We start from the raw sequence: 13464 nt of genomic DNA on the forward strand, positions 1-13464 counted from the left end.
GCACAATCGGCGCTGCCAACGTAGCAAATCGGTCACATGGTTTAGCAACTTTTTCCGACCCTTCCGGCGACTTTGCTGCTTACTGAAGACGGTCAGCCAAATAAAAGCTCCGAGCAGGCTATTGCACTTAACGGTTTGTCGCTAGCATGAGGCCTTTTGTTTGTGGGTCATAAAAGTGTTTAAATCAACTCAACTTTTTACACAGCAGATGTTTCACATGGGATCCATTTCGGCATATAAACAAAAAGATGGAAAAAAAAAAAAAAACCCTCAGAAACGTTCTGTTCTGGTTCTGTTAACATGCTCGGGTTTCGTGTCTGCCCTCCTTCCCCCCCAAATATTTGAGGTGAATTATGTTAAATGTTGCGGTGCTGGAGAATGAAGTCACTCCAAGGAGGAATATGTTTCAAATGCAAGTTAGCAGTCACGACCGAGGAATCTATTTCACGTGTATACGTCAATTGCAAAAATGGTCTTTGTGTGTGCCACTCGATTGTGTAATCAGCGCCAGCCAGGATGTGATTAATTAATCGGCTCCGTTTTGCATAATGATCAACACGCAGAGAACATGCGAGAAACGTACGCCGCCACGATGCCCCCACTTGGCTTCAAATGGTGCAGAGCTGCCGTCAGCGTTGCTAAATTAGCAGCTACGGTTTATTTTGTGCCCTCGGCGACTATTTTTCAAAAAAGGCGACTTTAATTCCATCTTAGAAAGTCAAGTGTGTACAACATTGCCAAATAACTGGTGCCCATTTACAGTAAACGTTGTCGCCAATGGAGTTAAAAAAAAAAAGGATCTTTGACGTCTTTCGCCGTCAATGGCAGTCAATGAGTTAAAAAAGATAGGCTCAATTTTTCATTTCTTGATTTCCACTTGAAAAGAAAGAAAGAAAACATACGATTCTGTCCATTTGTGCGTGTGTGTGTGTGAGTGTGTTTGTTTGTGTTCCCATATGCGGCCGCGGCCGGCCAGCGAGAATCTGGGTCGGTCATGCGAGAGGTGGCCGCTGCGTTTGAGCGTCGGGACAATCGCGGCAGCGCGCACGGAGCCGGTGCAAAGAGGCGAGGCGTGGCGAGAGTTGTTACACTTGGCGAGCCGGCGGAGGAAAGGCCTCGGCTTGGACGCGGCCCAGCTGATCAATCTCTGCGCTTGGCTCGCTTACAGCGGCGCTGCCAGTGAGTGTTTGAGTGAGTGAGCGCGGCCGCATGCGAGCGCTGAGCTTTTCAACTATGCAAACAAGCAGATTGCCGCGAAAGCGAGCGAGACGGCAACTCAACGCTGGATTATTGCTGTGCTCCAACCGCATTTCCGCTCCAAGTTTGCAAGCGGGGCGGGTCTGAAAATGCAAATCCAGAATGAACGCGTCGGGCTTCAGCGCTCTAATGAACATGCTGCTTCATTAAGAGAGATTTAAGCGATACGCTGGCACTGGTGCCAAACCGCTGATTGGAGTGTCAACAAGACGACCGCGCAAGCGCTTTGAGGGCTTTCGGAGGCTTCCGGACGCCCTCTTGTGTTTAGGGGGGCAAAAAAAAAAAAAGATGTTTATCATGACATTTACTGGAGGCATCATGAAAAACAGCCCAAGAATCCAGAACTAGAGGAACTAAGCCCGAAAAAAACAAACAAATAATTAAATCAGAGTTCTACATGTCGGCAGCCACGTTGAAGCATTTTGGCTGAGCTTTCGAGACCCACAAAATTCTGTTCTGTCACATTATACATGCAGAACTTCCCCAAAGTTTGCTTTCAGCAAAAACATCCGTTTCTGACGACCAAGCGGAGAAAACAATTTTTGGGTGAAAAGAAACATGTCTTGGTCTCACATAACGTTTGCTTCTGAGACGTCATAAACTCGTAAAAATATGTGGTCAATGTGACGAGCTGAGATTGCCCACCTCATTTTTCATCTTTATCTTCTACTCAAAAGCTGTGCTGCCCTCAAATCCAAACTGATGCAACGCTGCCATCTTGGGATCTGCGTTTCAGACATGCCACCGGAAGCCTTTTATTGTACACGTTGGTCACGTAAAGACAAAATAAAAAAAATAGCGATTGTCACACGTTAGCCTGCTATCCTTTGTTGTGGCCAAATCGTCCATGTGGTGTGTTGCCGTCTGACTCGACTGCCAAGTTCTGTCACTGCAAAGCTTTGAATTTGAAACTGTTCAAGTCAAGTAGTTTTGCCGCAAATGCTTTTTTTTTTTTTTTTCTACACTCGAATTCGCTCAAAGGCCGCTTTGTAGAGATCTTTCACAGTAGCTGTCACTCACACACACACACACACGCGAGAAAAATGAGTAAGAGATCCTTTCCGCAGTGTAAACCCGGCAAATGAAAGACGGCGGGATGCTGCAAGGCGTCAGGCAGGTTTTGACACTTGTGGTTTTGGGGCTCCTTTGACACTACGGCGCGCTCGCTGAGCTAGCAACAACCGCGTGCGTTTCGCTAGCACCGTACTTTAATAGAACTCCGCATTCTTGGGTAAAAATAAAAGAGTCGACGCCTTTTCGTGAAGTCGAGGGGAAATAAATGTCTTGTAAATTTGACGTACCGCAGAGAAGAGCGTTGTAAACATAAACAACTCAAGTGAATATAAGAAGGCTTCAAAATGGTTAAAAATCTCGTCGCTGCGGTCGCCTTTGCTACTTGTGCTGGGACGGCGCCTCGCTATGCCGTAAATTGGAAAAAATCGTATTGTCTACAAGTTGGCTCTATGAAAATATTTCTTTATTCCCCCCCCCCCCGCCCCGTACTTGCATGCGAACCTGCTGACGGCGCGATCAGCATCAGATCATCTTTTCACTTCACTTCTGCTCTTTGCTCCGATTGTTTGGATCCACCGAAGCGCCGTGCGAGCGCGTCCGTCACGCCGCGTCCGACGTTTGTTTACGCGGCGCCGCCTATAGCGCTCAACGCTTCCTTTGTGTCGTCCACTGCCCGCTTTCGAGGCTGGAGCCGACACCAGGCCGTGTCTTTTGGGGAGCGGAGCACATGGTCACCACGTTGCGTTGATGCCACGTCTGCGTCCTGTCCAGGTTGAGCGCTCGCGCGTTGCGATGCATGCCACGTTTATTTTCATGTGCCTCGAAGTATATTCGTTTTGGTTTGGAATGTCTTTATGACTTCCACCAAAAAACGGGAATAAACTGAGCTCCTTCCTCTTGAGGTCGAGATTTACGATTTCGACATACTTCCTTGACACCGATTGCTATTTTCCTTCACGCCAGGTCTTAGTTGCCTGTTTCAGAAAGAACCTGATCATCTTGAAATCTGGGATTATTTTGTCTTTTGATCAAATTTTTACATGGCAATTACAAAATAATTTATCTGGGATTTTGGTTTTGTGTCGCCGCAAGATGATCGGTCGTGGCACGTCTCATGTGACACGCCGCCTGTAATGTGTTTCACTGCATTTGAGTTCCAGTAAAACAGAGCATCGCTTAATTCAATCGCTCGGCTTTGCTGTAAACTGATTGGATGTGACATTCAGGGAATGTTTATGCGCTTGTAAAGACGACGTGGGATCCGAGTGGGGCAGGCAGAGGCTTTCTTGAAGCGGGCATGACTTGGGCTCCATTTTTGACAGCTGCCATGTGAAGGCTGACTGGCGTCGCTTGTTAACGTGTCAGTACCGGTCACGCAGGTTTGCCACAAATCTGTCTCCGTCTTTGCTGAACAGGTGCGAGGTGTGTACGACTATTAACCCCCCCCCCCCCCCCCCCCGTGATTCCCGTGGGCAGCCTAAGCCTCAGGTTAGACACTTCATTTGGCTAAAGGATTTAGCCTGCTGAGCCTTTTAGTGCTAAGCCGGTCTCAGGGAAAATGGAGCATCGCTTTGCATAGACGACCAAACCACGTGGCGTCGCCTCCAACACCTCCCCTATCATCCCCGAGCTTGGCAGTGGATTTCCCGCATCGTAGCGTTCCCGCTGGGATTTGGCTAACTCCCGTCACTATCAGTATCCGCCGCCGCTAAGCTCCCTTTCGCTCTCCCGTGCGCCGCAACGCCAGGCCAAACAGTCACGCGTCGTCTCTCGTCATTCGAGAACAGAAAAAAGCACAATACTAAATCTTAATTTTTCCGTTCAACTTTCATTTGTCTCGCAACGAACAACAAAGTGGAACTGCAAAACTTCCCGCAGATCACCTAATCTTCAAGAAGACAATTATTCCAATTACTTGTGGAATCTTCATTTGGCCTTTTGTCGTTTTTGTCAACGCTGCCATTATTTGAGTACGCCGACTAACAAGTTTTTCATGCACGTGTAAATTGTGTACATGCAGCGTGTGGGCCATGAAGACATTCAAATCTTCTATATATTTATTTCATACGGGCGACGCCCAGTGACGCTCAAGTGGGAAAAAAAAAATGGCAGGCACTTTTAATGATTATAATTAGCGTCTCCACTTGTGATGCTGACATTTGAAGGAGCGCCACTAATAAGATGTTTTACTTTCGTGGCAGCGTGTGGAGCAGCAAAGCATGCTGGGAGCTGACATTTGTCGCCATTCAGGTAGCGATAACGTTCGTTTCCCCCGTTGCTTTCGGACCCAGGGGAGGCTCGGCCCGATTTGTGTGCTGCGGTTTATTTGGCAAGCAGGCGCGCTTCCTTGACAGACGGGAAGTGGTTTTTGTGTGCTTTTCTCTGAAAAATTGTTTTTTTTAAAAAGGAACCACTTCCTTTTTGTTGTGATGTGTCAACGGGAAGAGACGCAACGTTTTGATGTGAGACCACTATCGCGTCAATTATCGCTCCCCAACTTTTTGTGCGCCGATAACCGCCTTTCACAGAAAGAAATATTTTTCTAATTCTAATAATAATAATAATATTTTGACAAAGCAGAATAGAAACAAATGATTAAACGTACTCCAGAATGATCAACCAAACCACAACATTGAATGCTAAATTATAATTGTATTTTTTTAATTTTGTTAATTATTTCAAAAACACACTATGAATTTCAATACAATAAAAAAAAAAAAATTATAGAACTGTGTGCTGCCCTCCCAAGTGGATCATGTTTTTAGTTTTTTTTAATTTTGTGAGAGCTCATATGTTGTTACATCGGCGACGTTGCAACACCGATCTCATGAAAACTATTGGCAGAACACCGCAAAAGCCGTTTTCGGCCACGTCGCTCGATGCGGCGGTGCGCCTGAGACGCTAACAGCTGTGTGTAAATATGATTCACTTGATTGCGTCTCCTCTCAGAGCAAACATGTTGGAACATGCAGCGCCATTATAATGATGATGATGATGGCGGTGGTTAGGAGTGATGGAAAGCATCTTATGGATCTCCATTTACACCGCAAACACATTTTTTTTTCGACGCCTATCCACGTTGCCTTCCTGCATTTTCTCCTTCTTTCACCGTTGTTGTTCTGCTTTCTTGAGGACAAATACGTCACGCTCGTGTTTTGTGTTGTAACGTTCCATTAAAGTGGGCCTGATTGAAACCAGGTGAATGCGCACACGCGCACACTCGCGGCATACATCAGTCCCATTCACAAGCCGACTTTTTGTTCGGCACTTGGACAGCTTCCAGATCAGTGAACAGTATTTTTTTTTTTTGCGCCTCCTTGTTAAAGAAGTTGGCGTACCGTGACTCGTTATAGCCCCTCCGTCCGTCCGTCCGTTCTCGTTAGCCGAGCCGTCCCGCCGCCTTTCATTTTGGAATAAGTGCGCCGACAAAATTGCTTCACGTCCACATGATAACAGATTTGCTGGCTGTCAAGTGCGTGTCCAAGCAACAAATGGTGCCGTTAGTTGTAGCAGGAAGGCCAACGTCGCCGATCGGAAGCCTGGAGAAGACGCTGTCATGACCAAAAATTATAGTTTCTCTGTGCAACTTGAAATTTGGCAAGCATGTTTGTCATGAGTAGACCCCCAAAAAAGTCTCAAGAAGCCATGCCTGAAAAGGCACACGGCGTCTGCTATTTTGGTTGGAAGTGGCCATCTTTCAGTCCGTTGAGTAATATCCTGGCTGACCCAAAGCCCGTTTCAGTTCACGGTCACGAGAAGACCCTCAAAAAAAATTCTGAAAAATAATGACTGAAAAGACACCAGAAGTCTCCCATCTTGGTTTGACACTTTTCGGCTAATTTCCCGCGGTCCTTCAAAAAACGCCAATCTTGAGATGATGTCATATTGCGAGCAAACAGACGACAAGCGTTTGACTTTTGCTTAAAGCTTGCGGACGGCGCACGGCGGCCAACTTTGATGTGGCGCCACAAACCGCTAAACTCAAATAAGTCTCGAATGCATCAGGCGAGCTCGTGCCTCTGAGGATGATGCCGCTTGCTGCGGGTGGCCACGCCCACATCCTGCGTGCACGTTCGTGTCAAGCTTCAAATGTCTCCGCTTTGCTCGTCTTCATCTGATACGCATTTATCTTTTATTGCAAAGTCACAGTACGTTTTCGCCGTCAACATCTGAAGCTCCCGCCAAGGATTTGCATGCTTGTCTTAACGTGATTGATAGCGGGGGGGGGGGGAGGTGCTCCGACCAAAACAAAACAAAACAAAAACGCTGACTGTGTGCGCCGCGTTGCCTGTTCACGGAGCAGCCAAAGCATGAGACCTGCCGGGGTTTGTGGTCAAGAGAGGCCCGTGTTGTGAGGAGCGTACTGTACTCCACTGGGGCTGCTGCTGCTGCTGCTGCTGCAGTGGAGCATCTATAAATAGCCGGCGCTGATAACTGGGCAAGAGAAGAAGAACAGGGAAAAAAAAAGAAAAGAAGCTTGCTGCTGCTGCAACGGGTTTGAAACGGACCCACCAGGCCGGTTGGCGTTTGAAGATGCAGCCGGGGGCTCAAGGCCCCCCCCCCTCCCCTCAGCCCAAGTCGCAGCATGCTGAGGCTGCTCTGCTTTTAAGAAGCACAACAGGCACGTGAAGAAAAAAGATGTTCTTTCTTCTACAAATCATCTTCTGATCCAAAAAGAAAAAGCCCTCGTGGACGTCTTGCGTCGTGTCGGGCTTGGAAGCATACGGCTTGACGTCGGTGACGTCATACCTACGTGCGGTCTACGTCGTCATTTTTGTTGGGGTCCAAAATCCCGCTTCGCAAAGCTGAGGCTTTGGAAATGGACGCGGCCTTTTCCGTTTTCAAGGCGTCGTTGCCTCGATGGCAAGCCGGATGACGCGGTCTTCGCTTGTGGTCTTCCTTTTTTTACCGCGGCATCACTTGACTGCGATGAGTGTGTTTTGGCGTTTCGATGCTTTTCAAAATAAAAACTTGAGGGGACAAAAGAAATCCAAAAAGTGGTGTTTGTAAGATCACCTCAAAGGGTTTGGCGACGCTGTTGATATCTCCACATGTAAACAGCTTCGCGCTTCGGCTGGCATGACGACAAACGTGAGGCTAAATCCTCTGCAAACGCCGCGCCCGCTCCGGTGGCGGTGCGCCAAAGCCTTGTTGTGCCACCGGACATCTGGTGTCAGTGGCACACGCGCGCACGCACGTGCACGTGCACACGCACACACCCACGCGCGGGAAATCTAAACATATCGCTTCCTGTTGGACAAAATGAAACGCCATTTAATGTCACTTTTTTTTGGGTTTCATTGTGTGATAGAATTGTTCTACAATGTCATTTTACTTGCAAAAGTCCTAACACCCGAGTTTTTCCAGTTACATGTCATTGCTTCGTCATCATTGTTTTTTTGGTTTTTTTTGCTTTGTTTTGTTTTTTGTTTTTCCTTTGTGTTGCCAGCCAAAATTTTAACGAGCCAGCTCACCGCAACAGCACGTCAACATTCAATAACACGAGATTTCTTGTTAGCTCATTTAAATAAAGCAGAGCACAGCAGTCACTTTATTAAACAACCAGTAACAAATAAAAACCCGCGCACGTTCATACACAGGTTGCTATGACCACGCGGCGAGCCGGTTAGCAGCTGGCCGCCAAGCTGAGCTCGCGGCAGCCAACGCGACACTCGTGTTTGATGACTCCCACGTCACTCACCAGACCTGGCCGCACCTTCTAAAGCCACGCAGAATTATTAGTGTTTAACGCAACCCAACTAATTTTTTTATTTTTCTTTTGGGGGGGGGGTTGTTCTGGAAAGGATTGACATTCTATTTCATGTTAATGAGTAGTATTGATTTAATATTAATAAGCTGAGTTATAAGATTGGTCGCTGAATAAATGAAAGACATAATTCAAGGTCCCATTGTATTGTGGATAATGTGTCGTACCAAAACACACAGTCGTTCTTCTCATTCACCTGCCTCCTGTCAAACTTGACCTCAATTTGAACCCCCCCCTCGCACCTCTACTGTAATTCACTAACACCCCATCACACACACGCACACACATTTGTGCTTGGCTTCCTGAGCACACAGCACTCCCAAAGTTCCCATTTGGAATTCGACCAATCCTTCCCCCCATCACACTGGTTTCACCATAGCAACCCAGTATGCGTGTTCTCGCATGTGCGCGCGCACGCACACACACACACGCAGACGTTCCATATTTGCCACATTCCCTCTCTCTTCTCTCTTGCTGCACATCCCACTCGCAGCTCCTCCTCTTCGAGAGTTCCTCCAGGAATGTTGGCGGCCGTTCAAAAATCCTAAATCAACTCCAGGCTGCCGTAGGGGGCGAGCGAGGTGGGTCGGACCGGGTCGGGCCCCCTCGCTTCACGTCTGTCGCCCCCGCACGGCAACATTACTCCCGCCTTCCACCGCTCCCAGAAGGGACTGACAATCACAACTCCGACCTCCTTTCCCAGCTTTGCGTTCCTAAACAAAACCAGTCCCCCCCCCCCCCCCCCCCCCCCCAGGCCCGCTCCTCCAAACATGACCCCTCTCAACCTAAAGCTAGCATCCTCTTGGTCTTCTTTTCACCATCTGATAACATGTCAAGCTTTCTCACCAGGTGTCCACAGCAACACTATGAACCGTCAAATTCTATAGTGCTTTGACTTACGAGTGTCATTTATGACATAACGAAGCTCATAACTCAATTTACTCGTATCTCAAAAAGATGTTTACCGATTGAAAGGAATTGTATCTGTTCCGACCCCTCAAAGATTCTACCTTTTTTTTTTTGGACAGAATTCCTTTACATAGTGTCGTATCTGTGTTTTGGATGCGTGCCTTTAAGGGGCAGCTCCTAATGAGGACATTAGGTGTGAAAAGCCAAAATCCGTTGAGTTTTAGAGTCCTGCAGATAGCGTGGGAAAAACCCACATTAACTTGTCAACGTCACGCCGGATTTCTTCTGAGCGTCGTCACTTTGCTATTAAACGCACCCCCGCCGCCCAAGATGGCCCGTTCGGACTCAGCGGTATTGACACGGCGAGAGGATTTAGTGGAGCCACTACTCCTGCTGCTTGTCAGCCCGCCAAGGTCTTGCAACGCTGCCATGAGTCTGTGGCCTGCTAGCGAGCGCGAGAGCAAAAAGAAAGAGAGGAAGGTAGTAGGAGTTGGCCCAAAGACAAACTTGGCGCCGATCAGCTGGGAATATTTGGCTTGTCGGCCTTTTTCAGCTTCTGGGTGACGCAGCTGTACACTTTGTTTACTCGCGTTATGAGACGAGCACGTGTTTGGCTTTCGTTGACTGCCGTGCGCTTGTAATCACTCACTATCCAAACGATATATTTTGTCGCGCTGCTCTCGTGGGTGGAAAAACCCGTACGTGTTGAATCCGGAAGGTGGGACGAGGTTCTGCTGTGTCAGCTGATAATTGGTGCTTAGCTTTCACCTCTCCCGCTAAAGGTGAGAGGTCCCGTTTGCGTGTTGTTGTCGGTGACGAGGAGCTCGCCGCCTTGACCTCGCACTCGCACACCAGGCGGGGCGGCGCCAGACGTGTTCCGACTGTCGGGGGTGAACGAAAGCGCGATCATTAGTGGGAATCGCCTCGCGGCGTCCCACCTGATCGACGTGCGCGTTTTAAGACCTCGGGGTTGGGAGGGATGAGAGGTCATGTGACCGCAGGCGAGGCTCGTGCGGCTTCCAACATTGTAGACTTGGACACAAAAGCAGTCCGTGTTGCCAACCGAGCGATTCGGACGCAATATGTCAAGACTTTTCTCCGACGCCTCAAGCGACTATTTATTTTAATTCCTGCTCCAAAGCAGACGATAAGCGGAATAATTTTCCTTTTGTTCTCCGTCTGAAAAGAATCGAGCCAACTCGTGGAAATGCAGTCAAGGAGTCAATTGGGTGGAACGTTGCCAAAGACACTGCGTCCTTTTTTTTTTTCTACATTTGCAAAAGCGCTGATTTGCTCACACTGGAAACTTTGGCCTGCTTGTTGGGAGTGCAGCTTTTTTTTTTTTTAGCCGTCTTGTTATCTGGAATCTTCACAACTGCAAGTGTGACGGTTCATTTTGTGATGTTGAACAATTGAAATGTGAATTTGTTTTGGGTTGCTGCTTGGACATGACTGCAAAAGCGCCACTAGACAAATAAAGTGTGTTTCTGTTTTCATAGCGCGGCTGTAAAGTGGCGAGCCTTATCGCGAGGCAAAGTCAACGAAACGCCGTTTGCCGTTTCACGCTGCGCCGCCCACGTGACCGCCAGTCATCGGACAAAACGTGACGTACACCTGCGGACATCCCATAATCCTGTGATTTTTTTTTTTATTTTGCTTTATGAATACTTTGTGATTGACTTGTGACCTGTTCAGGGTGAACCCCGCCTCGTCCAAAGTCCGCTGGGACAAATTCCAGCTCACCCGCGAGCCTAATTTGCATCAGGCCTATAGAAAAATGGATGCCCGGATCTATATTTACCCTGCGGTTGGCTGGCGACCAGTCTATTGTTTGTCTATATGTGACCTGACATTGACTGACATTGCGTGAAAGGAAAACGGCGGGTCTTCTCTTGTGTCCCCGACGCGTCAATTGTGCAGCAACAGCGCGTAAAAAGTGGCTCGTGTCAATCAAAAGGATTTCGGTAGAAGTAGGAAAACATTTTCTTTTTTTTTTTTTTTGTATGTCATGCACCGGTCACAAATTTATTTGCACAGAGCTAAAACTGAAAAAGTGATCTCGGATTAGGAGCTTAACGGACTTCATTTTGTCAACACAAGCAAAGTATCTCAACAGAGCTGCTTTCTTTCAAGGTGCGCTTGGATTGCGTTTGCGTTCTGCGCGCGGCAAAAATAGAAAATTCAATTGAAGAGTTAACCATCACTTTTGTAAATCGGTTTTATGACCGAATCTGAGAAGTCATTGCTTGTCACTCGGCCACTGGCTACGATAGATGAACAAAAAAAAAAAATTGATTAGTTGATATAAAGCAATTAAATACAATTTTCTCGTTTCATCGCCACCCCAGAAAAGTGTTACTTGGTGTCGATGTTGTTCTTGGCACATGGTCTCAGATCCTTCGCTTGATAAGCGTCTTATCAACGGCTGTGATAAGATGAGCAAATAAGTCTTTTTGAAAGCGTCCGGCAGCCAATGAGTTGAGAAACTAGCGCCAGGTTGAACCATGAACAGAAGACGTTCGTTTTCTTGAACCATCTCAACATTCGTCCCGTGGAAGATGACACTGTACCATTATTAAAAAAAAAAAATAATAATAATTTCTCAAGGGGACTTTGCCACTTGTCATCAGTTTCTCTTCATGTGCAACCTACGTTCTGCCTGAACCCGTCGCTAATTTGGACCTCATGTGGGTAATGGCGGCGTCATGACGACAATGGCCATGACATCAATAATCTCACGGGAATTATTTTGGCAAGGAGGGGTTATGAGGCTGCTCTTTGGAAAGGGTCCCAACCTGCAGGTCTGCCTCATGTGACTTTGGAGGCACACCTGACGGAATCGCTGCTCTCGTCCGAACCTCCGATTAATGACTCGATTGCTTGCCGGTCCACTTTCCGCCATGTGCGCCCGCTCCCAACAAAAAAAAGCTGCATTGCGAGCTAATTGCCGCCCGCGTAGCAGTCCATTTTCTTTCTGCGCGTTCCTCGCGTCTCCTTGAACCAGGCGCCCACGTCCACAAGGCCTTGTGTCTCGCAGACCGGCTGCTTTTCAATCCTCGTCATCACCTCTCGGGTCTTGCGCGCTTGATGGCGTGCGCCTCGGCACAAAACGAGCGCCCTCGCATCACTCGGCGGCGGAGTGACTCAAGGGGCCAATTCATGGGCGTTTGGACTGACGCTTGCCAAGACGTGTCGCTCGCTGCGCTACTGGAAGAACATTTCCACAAATGCTGATAACTTGTTCCGAAAACGTTTTTGTTTTGAACGCGCCAAAACAAATAACTTCCAGACGCTATTTTGTTTTTGTCCTCTCAGGATGGACAGTGGCGGGATGTTACCGTATATGAACATGCCGTCATCACGGCTTGACATCATGTGGACTGAACTTTTGGGTCACATTCCACAGACAGCAATTAAAAAAAAAAAATGGAGTTGTTGTTCCCCCATCGAAGTCTCTTTCCATCCTTATGGAAAGACTTTGTACGAGATGTTGGGAGTGCGTACGCAGGAATTCGGAACAAGAAGGCCCCAAACAGACCAATTAGCAGCTATAAAACGATAACCTATCAATCTAGGAATGTTTTTATTCGCTGCTTCAGGCAATCGTTTGTTATGTTTTGTCTTTTCATCTGCTGTTGTTGCGCTGTGTGGTGGCTATTTGGATTCTGGTTCAGGTTCTACCACAACCCATCTAGTCGGCATGCTTGCCGGTAGCTGCAGCTGGGATGTTTACAGGAAATGACTGTCCCACGCCGTTGCCAAGAAGGCCGTAGAATGAACCACTCAGTCCGTCGAAACCTTTTGAACGTTGCCTCCCCCACAATTTCACTTTTTTACCACAGTCCGTTCAGGCAGACAATCGGATCTGAAGACATGCTCGCAACTTTTCGAGTTGACGTGTTCATTTCGTAAAACTCCATGTGAAGAGATGAAAACCCGCTCTTCCCGTGTTCCCCTTTGAAGATGTCACTTTTCTCTTTCCGGAGAAGCATGGGCTCTTTACCATATTTAGCCCTCCTTCTTCAGCGGCTCATCAGCCCGCAGGCGGCCCTTTTTAATCATGAGTCACCATCTTGATAGGCACGCAAAGACACCATCAAAGCCTTCCCCTCGCCGGCCGCGGCGTACTCCCCGGCGCTGACTCGGCCCCCCGGAGATGTTGTCAGGCCGACGTCCTCTCTTGTGGCGAGTTGTCCTGCTGCCGTTGTGGGCCTCAAAATCCTCCGCGGGGGAACGCTGGCCGGCGAGATGCAAGCCGCGAGAGGCGGGGGAGGAAGGACGGCGCACACAGCGTGAAGAAAACAAGGGGGCGTCTCGCGTGACTTACCCGAGAGCTGTCCAAGCGGAAGCGAGGCCGCCGAGTACTGTAATCGCAATGCTTTTGCATCAAGAAATAACAGCGTGAAAATTTATATATATATATATAATATATACAATGTATTTTTTTGCAAGCAATAATTATCTCGGTGTTTGTTTGGACACAAAGCAGTCGAGCGAGTGCACAAGAGCCCACAGCG

The 13464-nt window shown here is 48.0% G+C and overlaps 1 protein-coding gene across 2 annotated transcripts in view; it reads left to right on the top strand.

Moving 5' to 3' along the window:
* The window catches only part of LOC148317758 (uncharacterized), a 57572-nt gene that overhangs the window by 22672 nt on the left and 21436 nt on the right, over window positions 1–13464 (top strand). The gene's annotated exons all lie outside the window — the stretch shown is intronic.

The sequence above is a fragment of the Idiotropiscis lumnitzeri genome, chromosome 20 (genome assembly GCF_059441095.1).
Source record: "Idiotropiscis lumnitzeri isolate Australia: NSW breed Sydney's pygmy pipehorse chromosome 20, RoL_Ilum_1.0, whole genome shotgun sequence".
Lineage (NCBI taxonomy): Eukaryota > Metazoa > Chordata > Actinopteri > Syngnathiformes > Syngnathidae > Idiotropiscis > Idiotropiscis lumnitzeri.